Genomic DNA, 27,267 nt, shown 5'->3' with positions numbered 1-27,267 from the left:
GCCAATAGCATAGTATTCAAACACCCATGGAAAAACTTCACTCTACAGAAATTGCAACGATTGACAAGTCTACCACTGGAGTTTCTGTTCTTCCCTGAATTTCAAACAGTTTATTAAATACCGCTACCCCAAATTCCGCCTGTGCGGGACAAGATCCAAGATATTCCTACAGCTGTTGCACCTTAAACAAGTATTAGCACTTAAGGTTTAATGTCTCCTTTCTGTTTTTTAAACTACTTTAATTAACTTTTACATCAGAAACATTTGCTTACATTGGTAAAAATAAAAAATAAATGAATAAGTGTTTCTACATCTATTGCCAACAGAGCAGATTAACTTATGTTTTATGTAAAACACTCTATTTCAGGCATTTGTAATTCGTACGTGCCCTTAACAACATGTCATCATCCCAGCTAAACTCCTATCTGAAGGCTTATGGATTTTTCTATTACCATATACATTGAATGCCCTGTCCGCTTGCATTACACTCACCTCTAGCATAGTCTGTTAGTCTGAGGAACCTTCTGGGATGGCTTTACTCCTGCTGTGTTAATTAGAGCCGGTGAGGGGTGCAAACACACTAATTTCAATTACCTCCCATAAAATGTCTGAAATGGCCTCAAGATTCTCTCGAATCTCACTATCTGGTCCTTTATTATTGCTGTTAATTTGTTCCATCGCACAGAAGCTCCAGTCTTTAATCCATCACATACTGATAGTGGTGGATCGGTAGCTTTCCATGTGTGAACAAATGTCTGTATGGCTGCTAACAAAGAGCAGGAGATACGTTTACCTATTTGATGAAAGTGCGTACTGCCCCTCTTTATCTGTGTCTCCCAGCAGACCTATCTCAGAATTCATGGATAAACTGCATGTTAGTATTTGCTCTCTGTGCTCTCTTGGACAGAGCATCTCTCCAAAAGTTCTTTATCTCCACACTTTCCCACCACATGTGAACAAGCATTGGAAATGCAATAGATCTCGCATTAGGAAAGTTTGAGCGATTGGTATTGTAAATGACACTTTTTTTATTTATGTGTTGGTTTTGAAAATAGCAAAATTAATAGCTTTGTCAGTTACAATGTCAATAGTTTTAACTTTCGCAAATGTGACACCTATAGCATTTGTAATGCAATGTGTGTTGTATTTACGTGACTTAGATGTATTGATATTACAAATAACAATGGCTTTTAATTTTGTAAATAATGTGGTGGTGGATGCGGTGGTGGTGCATGTGGTGGATGTGGTGGTGGTGGTGGTGCATGTGGTGGATGTGGTGGTGGATGTGGCGGTGGATGTCATGGTGGATGTGGAGGTGATGGTGAAGGTGGTGGTGGAGGTGGTGGTGGATGTGGTGGTGGATGTGGTGGTGGATGTGGTGGTGGATGTGGTGGTGATGGTGGATGTGGTGGTGGATGCAGTGGATGTGGTGGTGGATGTGGTGATGGTGGATGCGGTGGATGTGGTGATGGTGGATGCGGTGGTGGATGTAGTGGTGGTGGGTGTGGTGGATGTGGTGGATGTGGTGGTGGTGGGTGTGGTGGATGTGGCGGTGGATGTGGCGGTGGATGTGGTGGTGGATGTGGTGGTGGATGTGGTGGTGGATGTGGTGGTGGATGTGGAGGTGATGGTGATGGTGGATGTGGTGGTGGTGGATGTGGTGGTGGTGGATGCGATGGATGCGGTGGATGTGGTGGTGGAAGTGGTGGTGGATGTGGATGTGGTGATGGATGTGGTGGTGGTGGATGCGGTGGATGTGGTGGTGGATGTGGTGGTGTTGGGTGTGGTGGATGTGGTGGTGGATGTGGTGGTGGATGCGGTGGTGGTGCATGTGGTGGATGTGGTGGTGGTGGATGTGGTGGTGGATGTGGCGGTGGATGTCATGGTGGATGTGGAGGTGATGGTGGATGCGGTGGTGGATGTGGTGGTGGATGCGGTGGATGTAGTGGTGGTGGATGCGGTGGATGTGGTGGTGGTGGAAGCGGTGGTGGTGGTGGATGCAGTGGTGGTGGAAGTGGTGGATCTGGTGGTGGATGTGGTGGATGTGTTGGTGGTAGATGCGGTGGATGTGGTGGTGGTGGATGCGGTGGTGGATGCGGTGGTGGTGCATGTGGTGGATGTGATGTGGTGGATGTGGCGGTGGATGTAATGGTGGATGTGGAGGTGATGGTGGATGTGGTGGTGGATGTGGTGGTGGATGTGGTGGTGATGGTGGATGTGGTGGTGGATGTGGTGGTGGATGCGGTGGATGTGGTGGTGGTGGATGCGGTGGATGTGGTGATGGTGGATGCGGTGGTGGTGGATGCGGTGGTGGTGGTGGATGGGGTGGTGGTGGTGGATGGGGTGGTGGGTGTAGTGGTGGTGGATGTGGTGGTGGTGGATGTGGCGGTGGATGTGGCGGTGGATGTGGCGGTGGATGTGGCGGTGGATGTGGCGGTGGATGTGGCAGTGGATGTGATGGTGGATGTGGAGGTGGAGGTGGATGTGGAGGTGATGGTGGATGTGGTGGTGGTGGTGGATGCGGTGGTGGTGGATGTGGTGGTGGTGGATGTGGTGGTGGATGTGGTGGTGGATGCGGTGGTGGTGCATGTGGTGGATGTGGTGGTGGTGGATGTGGTGGTGGTGGATGTGGTGGTGGAAGTGGATGTGGTGGTGGATGTGGTGGATGTGGTGGTGGTGGATGTGGTGGTGGATGCGGTGGTGGTGCATGTGGTGGATTTGGTGGTGGTGGATGTGGTGGTGGATGTGGTGGTGGATGTGGTGGTGGTGGTGGATGTGGTGGTGGATGTGGAGGTGGAGGTGATGGTGGATGTGGTGGTGGTGGTGGATGCGGTGGATGTGGTGGTGGTGGATGTGGTGGTGGAAGTGGTGGTGCATGTGGTGGATGTGGTGGTGGTGGATGTGGTGGTGGAAGTGGTGGTGGATGTGGATGTGGTGGTGGTGGATGTGGTGGATGTGGTGGTGGATGTGGTGGTGGTGGGTGTGGTTGATGTGGTGGATGCGGTGGTGGTGCATGTGGTGGATGTGGTGGATGTGGTGGTGGATGTGGCGGTGGATGTCATGGTGGATGTGGAGGTGATGGTGGATGTGGTGGTGGTGGAAGCGGTGGTGGTGGTGGATGCGGTGGTGGTGGAAGTGGTGGATGTGGTGGTGGATGTGGTGGATGTGTTGGTGGTGGATGCGGTGGATGTGGTGGTGGTGGTGGATGCGGTGGTGGATGCGGTGGTGGTGCATGTGGTGGATGTGATGGTGGTGGATGTGGCGGTGGATGTAATGGTGGATGTGGAGGTGATGGTGGATGTGGTGGTGGATGTGGTGGTGGATGTGGTGGTGATGGTGGATGTGGTGGTGGATGTGGTGGTGGATGCGGTGGTGGTGGATGCGGTGGATGCGGTGGTGGTGGTGGATGGGGTGGTGGTGGTGGGTGTAGTGGTGGTGGATGTGGTGGTGGTGGATGTGGCGGTGGATGTGGTGGTGGATGTGGCGGTGGATGTGGCGGTGGATGTGATGGTGGATGTGGCGGTGGATGTGATGGTGGATGTGGCGGTGGATGTGGTGATGGATGTGGTGGTGGATGTGGAGGTGGATGTGGAGGTGGATGTGGAGGTGGATGTGGAGGTGATGGTGGATGTGGTGGTGTTGGTGGATGCGGTGGTGGTGGATGTGGCGGTGGATGTCATGGTGGATGTGGAGGTGATGGTGGATGTGGTGGTGGATGTGGTGGTGGATGTGGTGATGGTGGATGTGGTGGTGGATGTGGTGGTGGTGGATGTGGTGGTGGATGTGGTGGTGGTGGATGCGGTGGTGGTGGTGGATGTGGTGGTGGTGGATGGGGTGGTGGTGGTTAGTGGATGGGGTGGTGGATGTGGTGGTGGGTGTGGTGGATGTAGTGGTGGGTGTGGTGGTGGTGGTGGATGCGGTGGATGTGGTGGTGGTGGTGGATGCGGTGGATGTGGTGGTGGTGGTGGATGGGGTGGTGGTGGTGGTGGATGGGGTGGTGGATGTAGTTCAAGTTTCAAGTTCAAGTTTAGCATTTGTATAGCGTACTACTCACCCAGAGGGTCTCAAGGCGCTTGAGGGAGGGGGGAACTTTAATTCTCGAATATCCAAGTTTTTAGTTGTTTTCTGAAGGATAGGTGGTTCTGTGTAAGGCGGAGGTGGGTGGGGAGGGAATTCCAGGTTTTGGCCGCTAAGTAGGAGAAGGATCTTCCCCCCATGGTGGATCTATGGATGCGTGGAACAGCGGCGAGGGCTTGATTGGACGATCGTAGTTGTCGGGTGGGGGTGTAAAAGGAAAGGCGCGTGTTGAGGCATTCGGGTCCTAGGTCGTAGAGGGCTTTGTGTGCGTGGGTGAGGAGACGGAATATTATTCTCTTGTTGACGGGGAGCCAGTGTAGGTCTTTCAGGTGACCGGAAATGTGAGCTTGGCGGGGGATGTCTAGTATGAGTCTGGCTGAGGCGTTTTGGATGCGTTGGAGTTTTTTCTGTAGTTTGGCTGTGGTACCAGCGTAAAGGGTGTTTCCGTAGTCCAGTCGGCTCGTGACCAGTGCGTGGGTGACCGTCTTTCTTGTTTCGGTGGGGATCCAACGGAAGGTTTTTTTGAGCATACGTAGGATGTAGAAGCATGATGATGAGACGGCGCTGACTTGTCTGGTCATCGAGAGGGGGGAGTCCAGGATGAAGCCTAGGTTACGTGCGTGGTCCGTGGGTATGGGTGCGTTTCCCAAGGCCGGTGGCCACCATGAGTCGTCCCAGGCGGAGGGGGATGATCCTAAGATGAGGACTTCCGTTTTGTCCGAGTTTAGTTTTTAACGGCTGTTCTTCATCCACTCGGCTACTTCTTTCATCCCTTCGTGTAGGTTGAGTTTGGCGGTGTTTGCTTCTTTGGTGAGGGAGAGGATCAGCTGGGTGTCGTCTGCGTAAGAGATGATGTTGAGGTTGTGTTGGCGCGCGATGGATGCGAGGGGACTCATGTATACGTTGAAGAGGGTGGGACTGAGAGATGATCCTTGTGGTACGCCGCAGATGACGTCGGTGGCTTCTGATCTAAAAGGGGGGAGGCGGACTCTCTGGGTTCTTCCGGCGAGGAACGAGATGATCCAGTCCAATGCTTTTCCTTGTATTCCAACGTTTCTGAGGCGTTGAATAAGGGTGCTATGGCAGACTGTGTCGAAGGCTGCGGAGAGGTCAAGTAGGATGAGGGCAGCTGTTTCTACATTGTCCAGTAGTGTTCGAATGTCGTCTGTTGCTGCGATGTGTGCGATTTCGGTGCTGTGTTTGGCTCGGAAGCCGGACTGTGAAGGGTCGAGGGATTTGTTGGATTCGACGAAGGCGGCGAGTTGACTGTTGATGGCTTTCTCAATGACTTTGGCAGGGAATGGGAGGAGCGAGATGGGGCGGTAGTTCTTAAGTTCAGTGGGGTCTGCTGTGGGTTTCTTCAGAAGGGCGCGGAGTTCGGCATGTTTCCAGCTTTCCGGGAAGGTAGCGGAGTTGAGGGAGCAGTTGATGACGTCTCGGAGATGGGGAGCGATAATGGGGTTAGCTTTGTTGAAGATGTGGTGGGGACATGGGTCGGTAGGTGATCCTGAGTGGATGGAGTTCATTAGGCGGATGGTGTCTTCAGTGGTGATTGGGTTCCATGCGCAAAGGTTGTTGGAGGGGGGTTTATGTTCAGAAGTGGGTGGGGTGGGCTGTTCTCCGGGCTGGTTTACAAAGCTGTTGTGTATGTCGGCGATTTTGTTGTGGAAGAAAGAGGCTAGGGAGTCGCAGAGGTCTTGAGAGGGAGTGATGTCGTTGGTGCCGGCGGTGGGGTTGGTAAATTCTTTGACGATGTTGAATAGTTCCTTGCTGTTGTGGGTGTTGTTGTCGAGTCGATTCTTGAATGCTGATTTCTTGGTGGATCGGATCAGTTGGTGGTGTTTGCGGGTAGCGTTTTTGAAAGTGGTCATGTTGTCAATGGTTGGGTTTTTTCGCCAGGCTTTTTCGAGGGTGCGACAGATCTTCTTGGATTTCTTAAGGTCATCGTTGAACCAGGGGGCTTTTTTGTTACCTGGCTTGATTTGATGTTTTTTCAAGGGTGCTAGTTCGTCAGCGCTGTGGGTGATCCAATGTGTGAAGTTGGTGGCTGCAAGGTTTGGGTCCGATGATATAGTAGGAGGGTTTTGGTGGAGTGATGTGAAGAGCTGGTCGGTGGTGATTTTATTCCAGTTTCTGCGGGGGATTGGTTGAGAGTGGTTGTGGGTTGTAGTCTTTTTGTAGTTGAAGTGAACGCAGCTGTGGTCCGTCCAATGGAGAGCTGTGGTGTGTTTGAAGGAGATGTGCTTGCTAGAGGTGAAGATTGGGTCGAGCGTGTGCCCGGCATAGTGGGTGGGGGTGTCGACAAGTTGTTTGAGTCCGAGATTGGCGAGGTTGTCCAGAATGGTGGTGGTGTTGCTGTCGTTTTTCTTTTCCAGGTGGAAGTTGATGTCTCCCAGTAGAATGTAGTCCTCGGAAGGGAGGGCGTGTGGGCTGATGAAGTCAGTGATGTCTTCGCTGAATTGTGTGCGGGGTCCTGGTGGCCTGTAGATGAGGGTGCCTCTGAGTGTGGTCTTGGGATCGGTGTGGATCTGGAAGTGAAGGTGTTCGGCGGCTACGAGGTTATCATCGGAACTGGTCGGGATGCGGATGGTGTTTTTATGGACGATGGCGATGCCTCCTCCTGTTTGGTTGATGCGGTCCTTTCGGATGATCTTGTATCCGTCCGGGATGGCTACGGCGATGTAGGGTGCTGATGAGGCGTTCATCCAGGTTTCTGTAAGAAAGGCTACGTCCGGTGTTGTGGTGTCTAGTAGGTTCCAAAGGTTAATGGCGTGTCTGTGGACTGAGCGGGTGTTGAGCAGGATGCACTCCAGGTAGTTAGTGTCGGAGCTCTGTTTGGAGTTTGTGGATTTGGTGTGGATCTTGGTGCAGTCGAACTTACAGGAATGGCAGGTGAAGGGTCCATGGGTGAGACCAGGGGCGGCTCGGTAGCAGTTTGGTGGTCGGCCGGGGTTCAGTGCAGAAAGGGTTGCGGCGGCGTTCGTTATGCGGGTGGAGTGGATAGTGCGGGGGCCAGGGGGTCTGGCGCTGGGCGCGGTACAGGCGCGGACGGGCGTAGACGGGCTTACCTTTGGCGCACCTTCGGCGCGCATGGGGCGCGTCCGCTGCGCGTGAACGCTGCACGCAAAAGCATCTGTCATAAGTGGATAGTGGAGGGGAGCGGAGCGAGGGAGGGTCAGCTGGGAGGCGGGAGCGGGGAGGAGAGACTGGCCACGAATCACAACAAAAAAATGGCAGCACAAATAGAAAGCGAAACAGGGGCACAGCCGGGATAGCGCTATGATCTGGGCACAATCAGGCACAAATGCAGGTGATGCGAGCAGTCTAGCAATGAATATTACAAGCTATTGAGCAAAGTACAATAAGCAATAACCAACAATTAACAGTAAGCAGCAAGCGCTACGATGCCAGGCGCTACGAGAATGAATTCAGGCAATGCAAGCTCAGCTAGTAATTAGCACCAAGCGTTGTGATGTATTCCTATAGGTTCTGTATCGATCCCCCTATTCCTGACCCTATTCTGGTTAACAAGTTAACTAGCAGCCATCCCATGAGGCAGAAAACCCCCATGATGCAGGAACCGTTATCTGATAAAGCCACACTACGGCACAGGAACATGTTATCTGATTAGGTCATAACGCTTGCCATCTAATTAGACAAGCGATATTCCTCCAGCCCCTGATAAGGCATACGGAGTTCTCAAAACAAATCAAACCTATGACAGACCTGGGAAAAACCCTGCGGCCATTGTTTTGATTTCACCGAGAACTTCAGCAAAAGAATGTGCTAACGACCAGGTCGTATGACATCCTTATTGACGTATCTATGTCCATCCTTACGTCAATCTCGGCACCTTAAAGGTATAAATATTACCGATATTGCCCTATGCAAACACACGCGGTGGTGACGAGATCGGAGCAGCCAGACTTGCCGAAGCCCAGAGCAGAGCAGACCCCGCTGGCGCAGCCCCGCCTTCCTGACGCGCTGAGAACGAGACGCTGCTTTCTCCTGCCGAGAAATCCAGCTCCGGCGCTTCCGGGTAGCCCTCGCAGGCAGCCTGGAATATCGAGACCAGAGACGAGAGATACCATCCCTCATTCATCCTAGATTCCAGGTACAGAACTGAATAACCCCTTGCAGAGAATTCTTTAGTCAGTCACTTGGCAAAACAAACTTAACTTAAACTGTAACTTTCTACTCCCGCCCACGTATTAGGCTTAGGTCAGGTACACGGGGTAGGCGTAGTTAGAAACACCAGTTGAGTACGATTAGTCAATTTAAATGTGTATGTAGTCATTTTATTCATTTTAAACCTTCATATGGCTTAGAAATCATATCAATGTTTTTACAGTATTATTTTATACTTCTGCTTTTATTGTATGCACTTTACTTAACCATAAGTATTGCAATAATATCGATCCATTTCTCTTGTATGAGAAAAGAGACTGATCAATAAATAACATCTTTTATTGAACACGCCCGTCTCTTCCTTTTCTCTACAATCTGGTGAGACTAAGAATGCACGTACTGACTGAGTAAAATAAGTCGTCTTTTGTTTTCACACGACTCTAGAGATACACTCTTGATTAGGGGAGAGCAAAGTTGTCATGTTCTATGGTTGTCAGAAACTAAATCCCTTCTTGTCTATCCAGGGAGGTTCAACTCCTCCTTGCCTATTCGAGAAAGTTTCTAGTGAACTCTGAGCTAGCTGGCAAACCCAAAACTTTAAGTCTAATATCGACAGTAGTAGACCTAGTTAAAGTCTGGTCTAGGCCTATACTATTGAAGGTATTATTCCAATGCGCAGAGCCTATTGGGATAATAGGAACTACACTACATGGCGCCCAACGCGTTTGGAAGGGCGATAAAACTAACGTAAGACATTTAGAGTAACTCAGTCGTGCTTTTTCACTCAGACCCCTTTTTTCCCATAATACTCCAAAGACGTCTGGAGTGGGTAAAAGGTAATATCCGCCAGACCTCGCAGGAGGAAACTCCTATGTATGGTCCTTGGTTTAGTCAACGTTGAAGGATACACTGTTCCAAAATATTGTGCATCTAATCTTTGTTTCCATAAGAAACCTGATCTGCAAACAAACTAAATAACCTTCCTGTCGGTAAAATGGTAGACAGTGATGAAGAAAGAGAGACAGTTAGGATAGCAACTGAACTCGCAGCAGCTGATAATGCACTGCTAGACACAGACCCGGATATAATACTCATCCCGGTCATCAAGAGGTGGCACAGTCATATTCGTGATTGAGGCACACGAATATCGGCAGACAGAGGTATATTATTCATGGATACATTTTCCAGCAGCAAATGCTGTAACAAAGTACTTCCACTATTACAAAACAGAAGACCCTCCTAATGAGTACACTCCTTTCGAGGAGGTGGAAGTACCACTTAAATTTCAAGAGCATCTGCTCTTATTTAATGGCGCCCTAAAACATAATAATCACATCACCAGGCTCGGTCCACTAGGTAGACCAGGAGCAACGTGGCCGGTTCTAGCAGGATACACACCACATCCAGACATCGATGGGATGTCTGCAGCAAACCTTTTAACACAGCTAAAACAATTAATAAAACTACATAGACAATTAGTCCAATATGTGATGCGGACTTCAACAATTCAACCACCAATTAAAATTCCACAGCTGACCCCTCATCAGGGGAACACAAATAAAATTACACCACAGAACATACAATCCTGCCTAGGTAAGGTACCAGCTAAACGGGAACAAATACCATTCTGGTTAGCACAAAAAATCACCCAAATAGAGGCGGTGTTTCCAGACACCACCCCGTTAGAAAAACACAGGATTCTGACTATCTGTCTTCCAATGGGAATCGCACCACACGTGGAGGACTGTGACACTTGGGGTACAGTCTTTGCTTCCATCTACACAAAATCGCACGGTGTTCCATCCATATCGGTAATACCAGATGTGCTAAAACAAATTCAAGACGAATACGGTCCAGAACCCGCTTTAACTCTTGGTATGAAATTACTAAAAGACTTCAAGCAGGTCTCGGCTATATTATTAGCCAACATAAAGGGAGAAGCAGCAAATGTGGCGATCCGCCAGAGGTTAAAGGAGACAGATATAGCAGACCAACCAGCTGAAATTGCCAGAATTATAGAAAAATCCTATGAGGAACTAGGTAGAGATAGTTTAGGTGGAATACCAGTAAAACCACAACTGATTGAAAGTCCCGAAAAAATATTTTTTAATAATAATTCAACATCACAAAAAAAGAGCTGGGATGGAAACAAACAATCCAATCCTAAAGAAAAGAAATTCCAGTCCAGAGGAAGGTCTCCTAGGCGGAGAGAAAAATCTCCAAACCAAAGACACAGGTCACCCCAAAGTGACCCCTCTGGGAAAAGATATAACCTTAGAAATAGGGATAATATAAAGAAGCCTGATAGATATCAAGACATTGATACACGTCCCTCTCAATCTTTTCAGACTTCCTCGCAGAAATCGGAAAGAAGAGGACGATCAGAACAAAGAGAAGAGCACGCCAAGTCCAAAGACAAGGAACCTGCTCATCTAAAAAAGAAATTACAATTTCCAAAAAAGAAGGTAGACAGTCTAAAGGTAGTTAACAATGCCGAGAATACTGAGGACACAACTGAAATACGGAGAATGGGCTCAGACAATGCTAGACAGCGCAGCAGAAGTGAGCATAGCTTGCAAAGTCCTTATGAATCTTCTGGAGACAGTGGACATGAATGAATATCTTCAAGTGGAAACTGCAGACACCAGAGTTAGCAAACCTCACAAAATATATGAAATAACTTTACGTATAGAAGGGGATAAGACTAGAAAAATAAGGGGACTATTTGGGATAATCTCTCCAAGGGCTATGACATCCTTCTAGCTGAAAAAGACTGACCACCAGAGTTTGTCAGGGAGTGCCCTCATGGCGAAGAAATAATTATGCCTGCCTTCTAAAATCATATCCCAATTCATAAAAAATACACACTTGCCAGAAAGTGGGCAGTAGCTCAAGCTCCTGCTTTATATAAAAATCATGTAGGATGGGATGAGGACTCTCCTCCTCACAAAATCCAGTTAAAATCACACTTGTACACAGAAAGTGAAAAGAAATTCAGCATTAAAGAAAACATGGTTCATGCAGTTCAAACCGCAATAGCTAGAGAAAAAGATCAAGCGGACGGTAGACGTATCATAGTCAGAACAGCAGAATCAGCCTTTGAGGCATTAACAACACCTTGTAATTTACCAACAACAACATTGAATCCGGAATGGATACAATGGGTGAATTCAATTACAACGGACAAAGTATACTACTACTTTGATCCGGAACTAAAGGAATTGAAAAATCTAGAATATGAAAGAACATTCCCTCTGCCTATCGACATTCTGCCCTTACGACAATACGCTTGTGTAATCTATACAGACGGACATGCTCAACCCTCCGTTTGGGGAGAACAAGCATACAACCCAACATGTGAGATTACAAAAGAAGTGTGGCGCGGAGGTAAACTAAGACCTCTATTAACAAAAACACACTCAGTAGAAACTAATTCAGAACAACAGACTGAAATAATAGCATTGAAAATGGCGCTAGATAATGCGGATCGCGAATTCCCGACACTTATAGTGTCCGATTCATATTACTGCGTCAAATCATACAACAACGATTTGCAGACATGGATTCAAAACGGTTACAAAGATGACACAGGTGCAACAATAAAGCAAAAACTGCTTTGGGAACAAATAGCTCTTTTACAAAAAGAACTACCAAAGACTCACGTGACACACTCACTGAGTCATCAGCGTGATGGCATTCACGTTGCAGGGAATTCATTGGCTGAGACAGCCACAGCGGTAGCAAATAAATCGGCTTCCGTAGCTCGAAAAAAGCGTACAGTGAAGTATATTGACGGTGAAACAGTGCTGGCGGTGAAAACGTCATCAAAAGGCGATTGCTCAGCGCTACCGATCAACTATCCACTCAATTATACATACATAATCGATGCAAACTCCGTCCCTTTTGCTTGAATCCCTGGAGTGGGGGATAGAGTGATTCCAAACATGGACAGGAGAAACTTGTTAATAGCAGACGCACATATGGGCGAGGGTCTAAGACACCTCAAACTAAAAGATTCTCTGGAAGAATTACAATCAAGGTACTGGTGGCCAGGCATGAGCCTGCATCATACCATTTTTGTAAAGAACTGCCCAAACTGTAACAGAAATCGCAGTGGTGAGAGAAACGGTGTAATACCGTGTCGTTTCACTCCAGAAAAGATCAACAGTAAAAAGCAAAGCGTCCGATTAACATATACAGGCTAGTTTCCATTTATAATGTAGATCACCAGCACTCGGCTGACGTCTGGACTGTTATACAAAGATTTGCGAGTCTAAATGGCATATACGCTAGAAGCATGCTACGTTTGACCATTGTTTTCACTCTAGCCCTCCAGCCTGAGGGGAAGCATGGCCAAATGAGCATAGCACAGCGGGACTCTTCTCACTTCCTTCCTGAGGGATACGGGATGGTGTAAAGAAAAAACCAAGGCATAAAGCTATCTATAACAGAAAGGATATTAGGTTCGGGAGCTGGGTGGGTCAAACATCTAATAAGTGTCCAACGTAGTCTAAATAACTTGCCAAGAAATTCTCTGAAGGGATTCAGTCCGTACGAATTATTATTTGGAACTAGGATGTTAGTCTTAGATCTTGACAGTCAGACTTCAGTGGTGAAGGAAAAATGCTTTGATATCAAAGATCGTTTGGCTATTTTGCAGGACTTAAACGAAACAAGAAAAGACCTGAGCAACATAAAGTTGAAACAGCAGCCAACAACCACTGAAGAACCACCACCTGTCCCAGCAAGACCTGTCTGGATTCCAAAAGTCGGGGATCTAGTCAGAGAAAAGATCGCGGTAAAGAAGGAATTTGGGCCTTCTTACAGAAAAGCAGTTCCTGTCTTGTCTGTCAACGGGACAAGATCAGTTGTACTACCGCCGCTTGCTGGTAAAAAGGAGAACCGAGTTGTATCCATCGACCTGGTAAAACCACAACATGTGGCCGATAACAAATAGTAGGCCAAGTGGACTCCCGAGAAGTAGTAGAAAACCAAGATTTGCTACTAACACAGAGGTTCAATCTAAGAGGCTAATCACATTCGAAACGCCTACAGAACTACAACAAGGACTATGCAACAATGCAATGGAACTTAGACCTCTGAAAACCCAAATAAAAACATTTAGCAGAGACACACCAATCTATAATGAAGTAACAAACGACTATGCAAGAAACAGTAATCCTGAAGCAATTGGAACAATTGACAGAACTGCATCCGGCTACTTCATAAACTTCGATGATTCCTCTGAAGGCTTCACTGAATCAAAAACACAGCCATCAACAAAAACCTTTAAAGATAAAGTTAAAGTACTTTTGAAACAACTGAAAGAAACATATCTAATTTCTCCATGGATTGAATTTTGGGTGGGTTTTGGTGCATTTATCCTCATACTTTGGCTCATCATGGTACTAACTTTGGGACGCTTCATTGAGGGAAAATATGCTAAAATGGACACAGCAAGTCAGAAAATCAACTTGATCCTACAACCACACACATCTTCACACGTCGAGAAAAGAGAACTTTCTTCAGTCAACTTCACAGCCAATCCTATACCGGGTGGGGTAGCATGGGACAAAACTGACTACGAAATTTATGGTCCGGTTGAAATCCTGAAATATCCACACCAAATTAAGATCTCGTTGAGTGACTTTGTAAAACCAAACTCATTTGCTGATGATTGGGACTTTGAAAGTATAAATAATATGATGTCTGACTTAGTGATGTCTGCTAAATTTACCAAACATGATTATTTGCAGGGTTCGACAAATTATGATAGTATGTACTGTTATAACCACTATGGTAACCATTTTCTACATAGATCTGCACAACCTAGAAATGTTTTAAATTATAATCAATGGGAACATTGTGCAACCCCTCCAAAAGGAAGCTCAAGAACCGTTTATGACAAATATTCATACTTTTCAGGTTTTAACACAAGTAATGCCGAAACATTTTATTTCAAATTGTCAAATAAGACAGGGACAAAGACCATGATAACAAACACGAAATTGATATATTCAGACTCATTCTTTGAACAAATGAATACTTTTGGTTTTGATTATTGGGACAAAAATGTTGAAGTAAAAAGTGTTTGGGGTACAAAAGAATGGCAAGTACAGGGTATAGAATCTTTGTTTAGAGCCTGCATGATCCCAGAACAAATTATATTTTTAAATGACACTGTTCAACAAACTACCTGTCTTGGCTTAGCCAAAATCAAAGACTTAAATAAACCGTCTATTCCAAAAACAATGAACAGCAATAGCTCCACAGATGAAGAGATAGACGTAAATTATGTATTAAACCAAAACAGAAAACATGCTGATTGGAAACAGTGGTTGATCTGGCCCACAGATACTAATAACTGTCAAAACAGATTCCTGAACAAAACACAGGGGTTCAAAATGACCAGGCCAGACCCTAGATATTCCCAAAGACAACACCCAGGAATAATAACCACCTACAGTGTGGGCAAATTATGCCTTCAATGGCTACAAACTTCCACACTGGCAGAAATTAAGCAACACCTAACTTTACTTACTGATGGTGCTGACTTGCGTGATTTCATTATGGGACCGCGCAAACAGCGTCAGAAACGTTTCATAGCAGCCTCTGTATATGCAGCATACAACGAGGCCTGGAAGGTGACTCAAATTGAGACAGCAGAAAGAATACGGGAAATTGACCGTATTAATTTGGAAAAATCACTTTCTGTAGTGGACAATGGGTTAATGACTCTGTCCTCCAGAATTTTTTCTCTTGACAGCATTGTGTCTTCAGCAATCGACATAATATCGCAAGACTTGCTGTTGTTACAACACGGTCAGTCTCAATTGCGTTCTATTGTACAGCTTGGCTGGACGTTACAAAATCTGCGTTCAGGCTATGTGCCTTGGCGTTTAATCAACACAACGTCACTATTCAATATCTTTAACCTTACTGATAAACAAATCAGTATGGCCCAGAAGGGTGCTGATTATACAATCCTGAGCATTGAAAAACTCGAGAGATTACCAGTGACAATGTCAGAACGACCTGTCAGTGAATGGATAATACATGGGATAATAAATATTCCAATATCAACCTTCAGGTTTCAATACTGCCAAAAATATATACAGGCTGGCATGTACGAAAAATTGGGAAAGGGGTACATTAAAACAACATGGAACTTGCCCTATTCACATGCATGTGTCAGTAATAAAGGACAGAAAGTGTTTCTTAGTGGCAATAATTGTGCAATGTCACTGAGCGGTACACTTCTGTGTAATGGAATTAGTTTGCATGGAGCCTGTGAAGGGAACTCAAATAACCTTTCATGTCACCAGCTAGGCGCACCTGCAACAGAGATAGAACCATTCTTTCAAAGACTCTATAATGGGAGTTACATTCTAATTGTAGATCGCAGATGCTGTAGTCTTATGCCCGGGACTCCTTATCTCGTAACTACGACTGCGAAGGTCAAGTGCTGTGGACGCTTATTGTTCCCCAGCTCCCTTCCAGACAGGGAGGCAAGGGCATGGCCCAACTTGAAAATTACTTCTATTCGAATAGATACTTTAAGCAGAATGAAAACAGTGCTTCTTCAGACGCCGACCAGACTCACGTCATCAAAAGAAACGTATGATCTCCTAGTCGCAAGGACGACTGCAGAGATTCACTCCTTATTATCAACTAATTCCCCCATACATTTCGCAGAAATCCTGAATGAAATCTTAAATATTTCTGATACCAGTGGAGTCTCAAAAGTATTTAAGACAGTATTTTCGATGGCATTAACACCATTCAAAGCCATACTGGGTATTTTTCCAGATTTCGTCCATTCGATTTTTGGCGGACTTCCCCTCATTTTAGGACTGATTGCAGGAATCCTATTCCTTATATTTCGTTATGGCAAACCATGTCACAGACAAAACACCTGCGACAAGGGAAGAAACAATCCTAGCCATTGGATACCGGGACCGGATATCAAAAATCCTGGGACTATCCCGGCTTAGAGACCTGAACATGACTTGGTTTCTTTCATTTCGACCAATGTGGCATCGATTTGTTTTACCTGTATTGCGGTGCTTGCTATGCGGAGAAGAATGCGTGTTAGACACCTGTCTGACTCTACAATCAGATGCGCCAATGGATGCAGAAACATTGTTGAGTCCAATAAAGGCTCATGCTTTGTGCTGCCCTCAACGGCTACCAATCCTGATGACGGCATTCGTGGAAGCTTCACCACTATGATTAAGGGGTAGTGAAGTTCAAGATGAAAGCAGCATTGATCAGGTACGACCTTCTGTCAGCAATACTAATCAAAACGTCAATGGAGACAATCATGCGCACGAATGCATGGTTACATCTTTTTCCGAGTTAGTGAAACTCTCCCAGGAAGCTGTTGACAACTTTTTCGAGAGTCTAAATGATATGATGTTCTCACCAGAGCAGAAATAGAGACTTTTGAGCAAGCTCGCACACGGCGTTCCCTGAATTTGGCCTTCAACTAGAATAGCAGAATACCATGAACAATTTTCCCTCCAGTTCACGGACAGCAATTTTTTTTCAGCAGCCCCAAAGTATTTTTACGACTTTTTCGGGACACTTATTTTCTGCTTAAAGTAAGAACTATTCTTAGAGAACTAAAATTTCTATTTTTAGATACTTTATAGACATTAGCTGCCCGCTGGTATGTTCATAATTATTTTATTCTGTGATGGAATGGTCTCGAAACTTTTTTCTGTATTAAGAGCCATTTCATGTGTAAATTCTCATATACAAATTAGTGATAATGTATAGATATGCGTGCTTACTTTAGGATTATTCTACAGCTTGAGTGCATATATTACATGTGACTGTTTTTTCCGTATATTTGATAATTTCAAAATGCATTTATGTATTTTGGGGTGGTAAGGTATACACGATACTCTACAGTATGTTTTACTATGCATAGATTCGTAAATATGTCCATAGTTAGCGTGGAGTGGGTGTGATGTATTCCTATAGGTTCTGTATCGATCCCCCTATTCCTGACCCTATTCTGGTTAACAAGTTAACTAGCAGCCATCCCATGAGGCAGAAAACCCCCATGATGCAGGAACCGTTATCTGATAAAGCCACACTACGGCACAGGAACGTGTTATCTGATTAGGTCATAACCCTTGCCATCTAATTAGACAAGCGATATTCCTCCAGCCCCTGATAAGGCATACGGAGTTCTCAAAACAAATCAAACCTATGACAGACCTGGGAAAAACCCTGCGCCCATTGTTTTGATTTCACCGAGAACTTCAGCAAAAGAATGTGCTAACGACCAGGTCGTATGACATCCTTATTGACGTATCTATGTCCATCCTTACGTCAATCTCGGCACCTTAAAGGTATAAATATTACCGATATTGCCCTATGCAAACACACGCGGTGGTGACGAGATCGGAGCAGCCAGACTTGCCGAAGCCCAGAGCAGAGCAGACCCCGCTGGCGCAGCCCCGCCTTCCTGACGCGCTGAGAACGAGACGCTGCTTTCTCCTGCCGAGAAATCCAGCTCCGGCGCTTCCGGGTAGCCCTCGCAGGCAGCCTGGAATATCGAGACCAGAGACGAGAGATACCATCCCTCATTCATCCTAGATTCCAGGTACAGAACTGAATAACCCCTTGCAGAGAATTCTTTAGTCAGTCACTTGGCAAAACAAACTTAACTTAAACTGTAACTTTCTACTCCCGCCCACGTATTAGGCTTAGGTCAGGTACACGGGGTAGGCGTAGTTAGAAACACCAGTTGAGTACGATTAGTCAATGTAAATGTGTATGTATTCATTTTATTCATTTTAAACCTTCATATGGCTTAGAAACCATATCAATGTTTTTACAGTATTATTTTATACTTCTGCTTTTATTGTATGCACTTTACTTAACCATAAGTATTGCAATAATATCGATCCATTTCTCTTGTATGAGAAAAGAGACTGATCAATAAATAACATCTTTTATTGAACACGCCCGTCTCTTCCTTTTCTCTACAATCTGGTGAGACTAAGAATGCACGTACTGACTGAGTAAAATAAGTCGTCTTTTGTTTTCACACGACTCTAGAGATACACTCTTGATTAGGGGAGAGCAAAGTTGTCATGTTCTATGGTTGTCAGAAACTAAATCCCTTCTTGTCTATCCAGGGAGGTTCAACTCCTTCTTGCCTATTCAAGAAAGTTTCTAGTGAACTCTGAGCTAGCTGGCAAACCCAAAACTTTAAGTCTAATATCGACAGTAGTAGACCTAGTTAACGTCTGGTCTAGGCCTATACTATTGAAGGTATTATTCCAATGCGCAGAGCCTATTGGGATAATAGGAACTACACTACAGCGTTACGATACCAGGCTGCAGGGAGGAGTGTAGCGCTGTAAATTCTGGAGGTCAGGGAGCGTGGGGAGCGACCACTTCAGAGCGAGCTAAGACGGTCACAGCTCTGGTCGAGGTGGGGTCAGCCTTCTGTATCAGTGGGAGGGAGGGTCAGCTGGGAGGCGGGAGCGGGGAGGAGAGACTGGCCAGGAATCACAACAACAAAATGGCAGCACAAATAGAAAGCGAAACAGGGGCACAGCCGAGATAGCGCTATGATCTGAGCAGTGGAAGCGGCACAATCAGGCACAAATGCAGGCGATGCGAACAGTCTAGCAATGAATATTACAAGCTATTGAGCAAATTACAATAAGCAATAACCAACAATTAACAGTAAGCAGCAAGCACTACAATGCCAGGCGCTACGAGAATGAATTCAGGCAATGCAAGCTCAGCTAGTAATTAGCACCAAGCGCTACGATACCAGGCTGCAGGGAGGAGTGTAGCGCTGTAAATTCTGGAGGTCAGGGAGCGTGGGGAGCGACCGCTTCAGAGCGAGCTAAGACGGTCACCTGTAGTGGTGGTGGGTGCGGTGGATGTAGTGGTGGTGGGTGTGGTGGATGTGGTGGTGGTGGTGGTGGTGGATGCGGTGGATGTGGTGGTGGTGGTGGTGGATATGGATGTGGTGGTGGATGTGGATGTGGATGTGGATATAGCGCATACTTATGGCATGACTAAAAAAAAAGCAAGCTGGTTCTGAGACGCTGCGGGCTCTTAACGACTGAGATGAAATCACCAGCATTCCTGGATTTCTTAAAGTTTGTCGGAGGGGAGGGGGGCCGTGGGCTTTGCAGCACTCATGAGGCGGTTTTATACATTTTGGTTATCCATTCGTTGTGGGCAAGAGATGGGGAGATTACCAGTGACGGAGGGCGCAGACCTTTGCAGCTGTGAGCGCATTCAATTAATGAAAAAAGAAAAGAAGACACGGCCGGCCGGCCGTGAAACTGAAAGCACGGCCGGCCGGCCGTGAAAAAGCCTTTGATGCAGCAGGGGGTAATTAGGGGAGGAGAATGGCTGGGCTGAGGCAGAGCGCACAGCCTTTGATGCAGCAGGGGGCGGAGCGGGAAGAGCTGCTGGCGGCACCAAGCTGACGATTTGATGCTGTGCACGCGCATTTTAACTAATTGCGCTTGCGCATTGAGTTAAAAGTACACATGCACTGCATCAAATCGCCAGTCTAGGTAAGCTCTGTTTAAACCCCTATAGTCTCGCTCTGCTCAATGCGCATGCGCATTGACAGGCGAGACCTAATAAATAAATGTACCTCGGTGTCTGCAACCCCTCCAGCATCTGTCTGAACTCCCGGCCACTGCTCCCGCACCTTACCGGTGCTAGATACAACCTTTACCTTTAATTTATATACCTGTGCTTTCTACTCCATGCATATGGATACATTCGCTGCTCTTCACCATATATTGTCTCCTGTTTATCATTTCGTTGGTTGATTCTGGTACCCCTTTCAGAAGATAGTAAACCAACGCTACATGGCAGTTAGTTAGCTCTGAATTCAGTATCTTGTGCTGTGCATAGCCGTCTTCCTGCTTTAGCTTTCCCCAATCAGTTGTGTAAAGGGCTCCATAAAAACAGCAGACATCCTTGGTGATGTACCTCCTCCCATGTGCCCCCTGTGACTGAAACATGAGTCAGTTGTTTCCATGAAATCAGAATTCTGGCTGTTGGTCCACTGCACAATAACAACCAGTTTGTGGGATTTTATTTGATAGTGTGTCTCATATTAACTCCCAAACCAGTTTATTGAAATCTATCTTGGCATCCAAGCATAACATGGTGACGGAGACCCCTTCATGTGAGGCAATATTCACTGTAACTGCTGAATGTGGCTTAGAATATCTCCGGACCAATAACAAATTCCTCTTGCTTCTCAGCCTGTTCATTCATCCTATTTTTTTTTTGTAAAGTAATTTTTATTGCAGGTTTATTGTACATCGGATTTTTTGGTACATCTATTGCATTCCTGGTTCCTCGTTGTCCTCTCTGCTGTTTTGTTCTGTACACAGCCATGTAGCCCACAACCCGGAGGTGGGGCGGCGTCTAGCAGGAGGATGTCACTAACGTGTCTATCATCAGCTGTTCATTCATCCTATGTGCACAGGTTTTTGTACATTTGTTTTATGATGGTTACCTCTGCCTGTGGATTCCTCACCATATGAATTACCCCCATGTGCAGCATCCCACTGAAACTTTTCTCCTCAGCTCTCCCACGAGGATGTCACAATGGTATGGCTCCCCATGTGACTCCACGTGACGTCATCAGAGCCATAAGAAGACCTCGTTGGCATGCTAATGTCAGTTCTCTTTTTTCCCACAGCTCTCCATTTCTGGGGCAGAAGCCTATGACTGATCCAGTGGTGTCCAGGTCTGTGACAAGGAGGTACAAGGTGGCTCCACTCATCCATCACCAGAAAGTTTGGTTGTCCAGGCTTCATGCTCCTCGAAGGAGTCTGCAGGATCATTCCCAACTACACGTGCAGATAGGGAATCAAAACGTATGGAGCAATCTGCAAAAAAAGTATGCTCGTCTGGCATTATGGCTCTCAAATCAACAAATGGTACGTACTTTTTGGGATGCTACATCCATTCCCTTATGGATTCTGCCAGGGAGGTGCTTCCGAAACTGGCAGAGGAAGTTCAAGGGCATTTTTCGGAGGTGTTAACAGATGCCCAGGCCGTGGCCCGTCAGGTCATACAGTCTGGTCTGGACACTGCTGATTTGGTTGCCAGGAGATGGGATCATCTGTGGCTACCAGGAGGCATGCTTGGTTACGGGGTCCAGGGTTCTCCCCTGATGGCCAAGCCACCTTGATAGATCTGCCATTCGATGGTTTTCGCCTGTTTGGGGCAAAAGCAGACTCGGTGCTGCAGCGCGTTAAAGACAGTAGAGCCGCAGCAAGATATTTGGGTCTCAAGTCTCAGTCCAGGGGCCTCGGATATCGCAAGCTTCATGGATATGTGAGTAACTTGTCCTTTCGTGCCAGGCAGCAGCTACAGCAGCAGCAACAGCAGGCAAATCGTCTGTACAGATCTTACAGTGGAAAGGGCAGAGAGCCTCTGCGGGGTGCAGTACACCAGCAAGTCTTCCTCCCCCTACTCTTCTTCCTCCTCAGCTATCCCTCTAACTGGTACGGCAGGGAAGCAGCTCTAGCTCCTCCATCCTAGAGCATGCTTGTCCCGTGGGAGGACTGGTGTACCATTTTCTACAACATTGAAGGTGTGTTACTGCAGATGTCTGGGTGTGGAACATTGTAGGAGAGTAGGGTCTGCTTTCCTATGGTCACCCCAGTTTTTTACTTTTTGCTTCAATGGTTTTCGACTTAATGTGGCTGTGGGCCTGCTAATCAGACCCACAGCCCTGCTGTTCTCTCTCTAAATTCACACCATGTACTTTAGGTACATCACCAATTGGGATTTGGGTCACTCTTATGAGTCCCTGTACAGTGTACTATAGGTTCCCAGGGCATATGTGCACCCAAGGCCTACCAGGGGCTGCAGCATATATTTTTCCACCCCTGGCTGGCCATCCAAACTGACACAACTGGCTGATCACTCAGCTGGGGCAAGGTCGTGTAATCACCCCTTGCTTAGATATAGTATTCCTATGTCTAACCTTATATCTGGACACATATACACCTATAAGTCACTCCTATGGCATGCCTTAACAATCCTGAAGGCAGAGTGCTTAGTTTTATGTGAGATGGTGCTCTAGCATGAGCTGAGCCTGTCTGCAGCTTTCGGAACCATGTCCTTATAGCTGTTCTAGGATAATGCCATACCATATACTCTTAAGTGCATTATGAACCTCGCGGTCAGATGCTAACTTTGGTTTGGCTTTATCAAAATATGTCGTGTAAGGTGTCATACGCTTTGGAATACTACCCCCTCGTCAGTCAGGGCGACGGGGGTAGCATTCCAGCCTTCTAGAGGGAGAAGACATGTTACTTCCATTAATCCCGGTTAAAGTTAACCATAGCCTCAGCATCACAAAATGGATGCTGCTGCCACAGATACAAGTCTGACCTCCTGCTGCTGGGAGTCCTTCCAGCGAGGGAGGCTTGGACAATAGGTTTCCTGTCACCGGGAGGTGCTAGCACCACCCCAGACAGGCTATAGTGTATTGGGGCAGGGAGGGCTGAATGAAATGAGACACTGCCTGGGGCACACAAGGTGTCCCATGCATAGTCCAGTTCAAATCGGTGCTGGGGCACTCCAGCCCCAGCTCAGGCGCGAAACTGGACAAAGGGAAAGGGGTGTAACCACCCCCTTCCTGGGTCCCACCCATAGGATGGACCTAGCAGGTAATCCAGCCCCTAGATTGGGTATATAGGTAGGAGCTGAGTCTCAAGACTTTAGATTTATCCTGCCTGAAACTCTGATACGAAACTCTGGATCTTCGAAATCCTACTCGACGTAGAAGACTGAAGAATCTCCCTTGTGGTCAAGGAGTGACCACCCTGCACAAGCAGGCACCATCAAGCAATCAACGGTTTGCTTTTTCGACGCTCCTGCCGGAGCCCGAGCACAGAGCCTGACAAGACCCGGACTTCCAGACATCCAACAGCCCGATCCACACCCATAGCAAAGCTGAGACCCGTGGAGGTGACGAGCGACGTGGGACCGGCCATCTTGGAAAGCCAGCGAATTGCTTTCCGTGCAACTTCTGAGGCACCCTCGAAGTTGTGCATTGGGGATTGAGAAGCCCCAGCCCCGAGCACCAACTGCACCAAAGATCACCTCTCCACACTCATCGAGTGCTGCGTGGGGCCCTTATGCATTTTCCTGCTCGACGCGTCTGTCCGGTCACTTGCCTGGTTCCTTCCTGGTTCCATCCTGGTCACTGGCTAGTGACCCAGACTCTGTCCCCTCTGCTTTAAGGTACTCCTCATCCTCGATCCGCCCTTGGATCCAACCGGACTCTTCTCTCTTCTCTCCTGGTCGCCTGCAGCATCTTTTCTCCAAGGCTCCATAGGAATCCACGACGAAACCCGACACACTTTGGGACCTATGCACCCACTTCCTGTGGGTGAGGTAACGCGAGTACTTCGGTGCTCCTGTGAAGATTGACTATCCTAGTGTCCTAGTTTCAAGTGGTTAGTTCCTAGTCCAGTCGGAAGACTCCTAAATCTTTAACTTTCTAACTTTACGCACCCATTGACTTCTATGTGTGCACGCGTGTGCATTTAGACTCTGCACCCGCATCCCGTGGGCCTCCTGCCTCCTAACTACTGTTAGTCCAGTGTAGCCCCAGCGATTCCTAATGCCCTAAGCCTTACAACTGTTCGTGACGTGGTTCTTATACCACTATTTTAGTATATGGTTTAGCGGGCCACCAGGGCCTATCCATATTTGTGCAACTTACTGTATGTTATATTGAGTTACTTGTTATGCGCTTGTGCCTCTGCCCTCATAAAGAGTTCAGAGGATTGATTTAGAAATAAATACATATATTTTGACTATATAACCTGTGTGGTGTCCTTTCATTTGGTATTAAAGGGATTGCATATGGTAAAACAGCTGGCTTCACATGCCCTCTTGAGTTTAGCCTAAGACTGCTTTTGTCCATGCTACCACTAGGATAGCTGGTCTATAAGGTTGACTTTACAACCATCACCATGAGGGTTGTTTGGACTGGTGCAAGGTGCTCACTAGAATAGTGAACATCATATACCAGGCCAAATTCTCACAAACATCATAGAGAATGGGTACGCCCTACCTTTCCTGAAGTTTCCCCCTTCTTTTCCTCCTAACCAGGGCTCATGCGCAGAGGACACCTTCTGCTTCCCCAGCAGGAGGTTCTGTAATTATAGCAAAATGGTGCAATTGAGGTAGTTCCGGAGCAGGAAAGGGATCAAGGATGCTACTCCCGGTATTTCCTGATTCCGAAAAAGGATGGTTGCTTGAGGCCGATCCTAGACCTCAGGATTTTGAATCTTTACCTCAAACAGGAGAAATTCAAGATGTTGACCCTGGCTCAGGTTCTTCTTGCACTGCAGAAGGAAGACTGGATGATGTTGATTGATTTACAGGATGCATATTTTCACATACCCATCTTGAAGTTACATCTGAATTATCTTCGTTTAGATGTTATACACTGTGCTGTCTGACGCCCCCGCATTCTTTGCGCTAGACATCTTCCCACATTCTCCCCATATTCATATCTCTCAGCACGATGGCATTTATATTGGCATGCTATGTCCTGGCTCCATAGCCCATTAATCTTAGCCTTGCATTTGGCAACTTCGTCTTGTGCGACACTACTATCTCGGTGTAAACTAATATGTGTTAAATCACGTTCTGCATTTGTTAACTCCTGCAAAAGTTGAGCCATTTTGTTTTTACCTTCCTGTTGAAGGCTCCAGCCATAGCTGCAAGTTTCACCACGTAAACCTGCCTTAAAGCAGTCCCATACCATTGCGTAGGAAGTAGAGCCCCTATTAAGATCAAAAAACTGCTGAGCCCATTCTACAACTTGTTGCAAATAGATTTCATCTAAGAGAAGTTTCTTATTAAATGTAAAGGACCTTTTTATACGCTGGATTTTAAGCAGGAGTATGTCTATAACAATCGGAGCATGATCAGATGTAATACGTGGCATTACAGACATTCGGGAACCTTCAGCCATAAACCGAGGTAGAAAAATATAATCAAGACGCACACATTTCTTATGGGGTGAAGAAAAAAAAGTAAAACCAGGATCCCGCGGATTTGCTAGAGGCCACCCATCAATCAAACCATGTTGACGAAGTAGTTGCCGTAGTTCTTTAAATACTTTAGGCTTCCTGCCTGAGTATCGACTAAACCCCCAATCCCACGTATTCAACTCCCCATGAATATTAAAATCACCAAGTAGGAATAATGGAGTACCCCATAGAGCCAGCTCTACATTCAAAAATGCTATCATTGCAGCGTCATCAATACAGCACAGTGTATAACATCTATAGAAAATCGCCAAGGCGTTCTAGTAGAGTCACCAGAGGGTATTCTTCAGGTATTTCATGATTATTATACAGATCTTTATACTCAAGAACATTTTTCTATTGATTTAATTGATCAATATATAGATAGACTTGACTTAACTCAATTAGACCCCGTGCTTAAAGAAGATCTAGAGCTGCCAATTACGATGCAAGAACTTGAAAGTGCCCTTAAAGAATTGGCTCTGGGGAAGGCTACTGGTCCCGATAAACTTCCTTTGGAGATATATCATACCCTGTTCCCTATCATTAAAGCTGATATGTTGGCAACGTTTTCAGTTGCTCAAAATGGAAATCCCCCTCCATCATGGGACGACGCTAGTATAATTGTGTTTAAAAAGAAAGATAAGCCTTCGCATCTTCCTGGGTCATATCGACCTATTTCACTCATTAATGTAGATGCGAAACTATATTCCAAAATTCTCGCGAACCGGTTGATTCAAGTCGTGCCGGCACTTGTCTCTGAACAACAGCATGGTTTTCTTCCCAGTCGTGGCACGATCAATCACATACATTGTGTTATTGCAACTTAAGATTATGCTACTGCAAATCATACAAATGTTGGTTTGGTGCTTTTAGAAGCCGAAAAAGCGTTTGATCGCGTTGCATGGGCATTCCTATGGGCCATCTTGGGGAAAATGGGGTTTGGACCACGATTTATATTTGCTTTACAAGTCATATACTTGTGCTTTAAAACTTGTATTTTTAACCTACCTCGACTCCCACCGCTATCATCACTTAGAGGGCGCCGTGCAGCGGACCAAACGCTCACGTGACCCCCTCCCTTCGGCCTGTCACACGCTCGGCCACGCCCACCTAGAGGCCACGCCCCCTTCCCGCCCTTCATAAGCGCTGAGACGCTAGCGCTGGGGTGATTGTAAGTCTCCTGAGGCGAAATAGCCGGGAGTGTTCTTTTTTAGAAATTATTGTGTCACTTGTGCTTTAAAACTTGTATTTTTAACCTACCTCGACTCCCACCGCTATCATCACTTCGAGGGCGCCGTGCAGCGGATCAAACGCTCACGTGACCCCCTCCCTTCGCCTGTTACACGCTCGGCCACGCCCACCTAGAGGCCACGCCCCCTTCCCGCCCAAAGATTCCCTTTATCAAATGTGCAATCCCAGGACGCGCAGCGGACGTGCGCAGCGGGCGCGCCGTTTGCGCGCCGAAGGCGCGCCTAAGGCAAGCCCGTCTGCGCCCGTCCGCGGCCGGACGGGGCCAGGGGCACGACCACATGCCCAACTTACCTCCTATTCTTCTGAGGAGCTTACCACCCTCCAAGGCGACTGGCCTCTCTCAGAGATCGTACAACGACACGTTGCTTCATTAGGTCTTGTCCCTTCTTCCACTTCTACATTACCTCCCGCCCGACTGACCCCTCCACCACATGACTCCCCTCCGCTTGACCCTCTCCCCTCTCCTCCGCCGTTATCTGTTCTTTTACTTAATACCAGATCAGCGGTCAAGCACCATCATGAGCTGTTTGTCCTGCTTGACACTGAGAAGCCTGACTTGCTGCTCTTGACCGAAACCTGGTTCTGTGATTCTTCCCTTCCTGCTCTTCTGGCTACCCTCCCCCCTTCCTACGTGGCCCTACGCGCCGATCGTCCGGCGGGCAGGGCTGGTGGCGGCGTGGCGTTAATCGCTCGGTCAGAATTAAACTTTCAAACCCTTCCCTTTCCTCCCATCGCC

The 27,267-nt window shown here is 46.9% G+C and overlaps 1 protein-coding gene across 4 annotated transcripts in view; it reads left to right on the top strand.

The window, feature by feature from the left end:
- Window positions 1-27,267, top strand: part of ACAD10 (acyl-CoA dehydrogenase family member 10) — a 524,903-nt gene that overhangs the window by 427,052 nt on the left and 70,584 nt on the right. The gene's annotated exons all lie outside the window — the stretch shown is intronic.

This window comes from Lissotriton helveticus, chromosome 11 (assembly GCF_964261635.1).
Source record: "Lissotriton helveticus chromosome 11, aLisHel1.1, whole genome shotgun sequence".
Lineage (NCBI taxonomy): Eukaryota > Metazoa > Chordata > Amphibia > Caudata > Salamandridae > Lissotriton > Lissotriton helveticus.
Note: the sequence above shows the minus strand (reverse complement) of the source record. Positions and strands in the feature narration are given on the sequence as shown.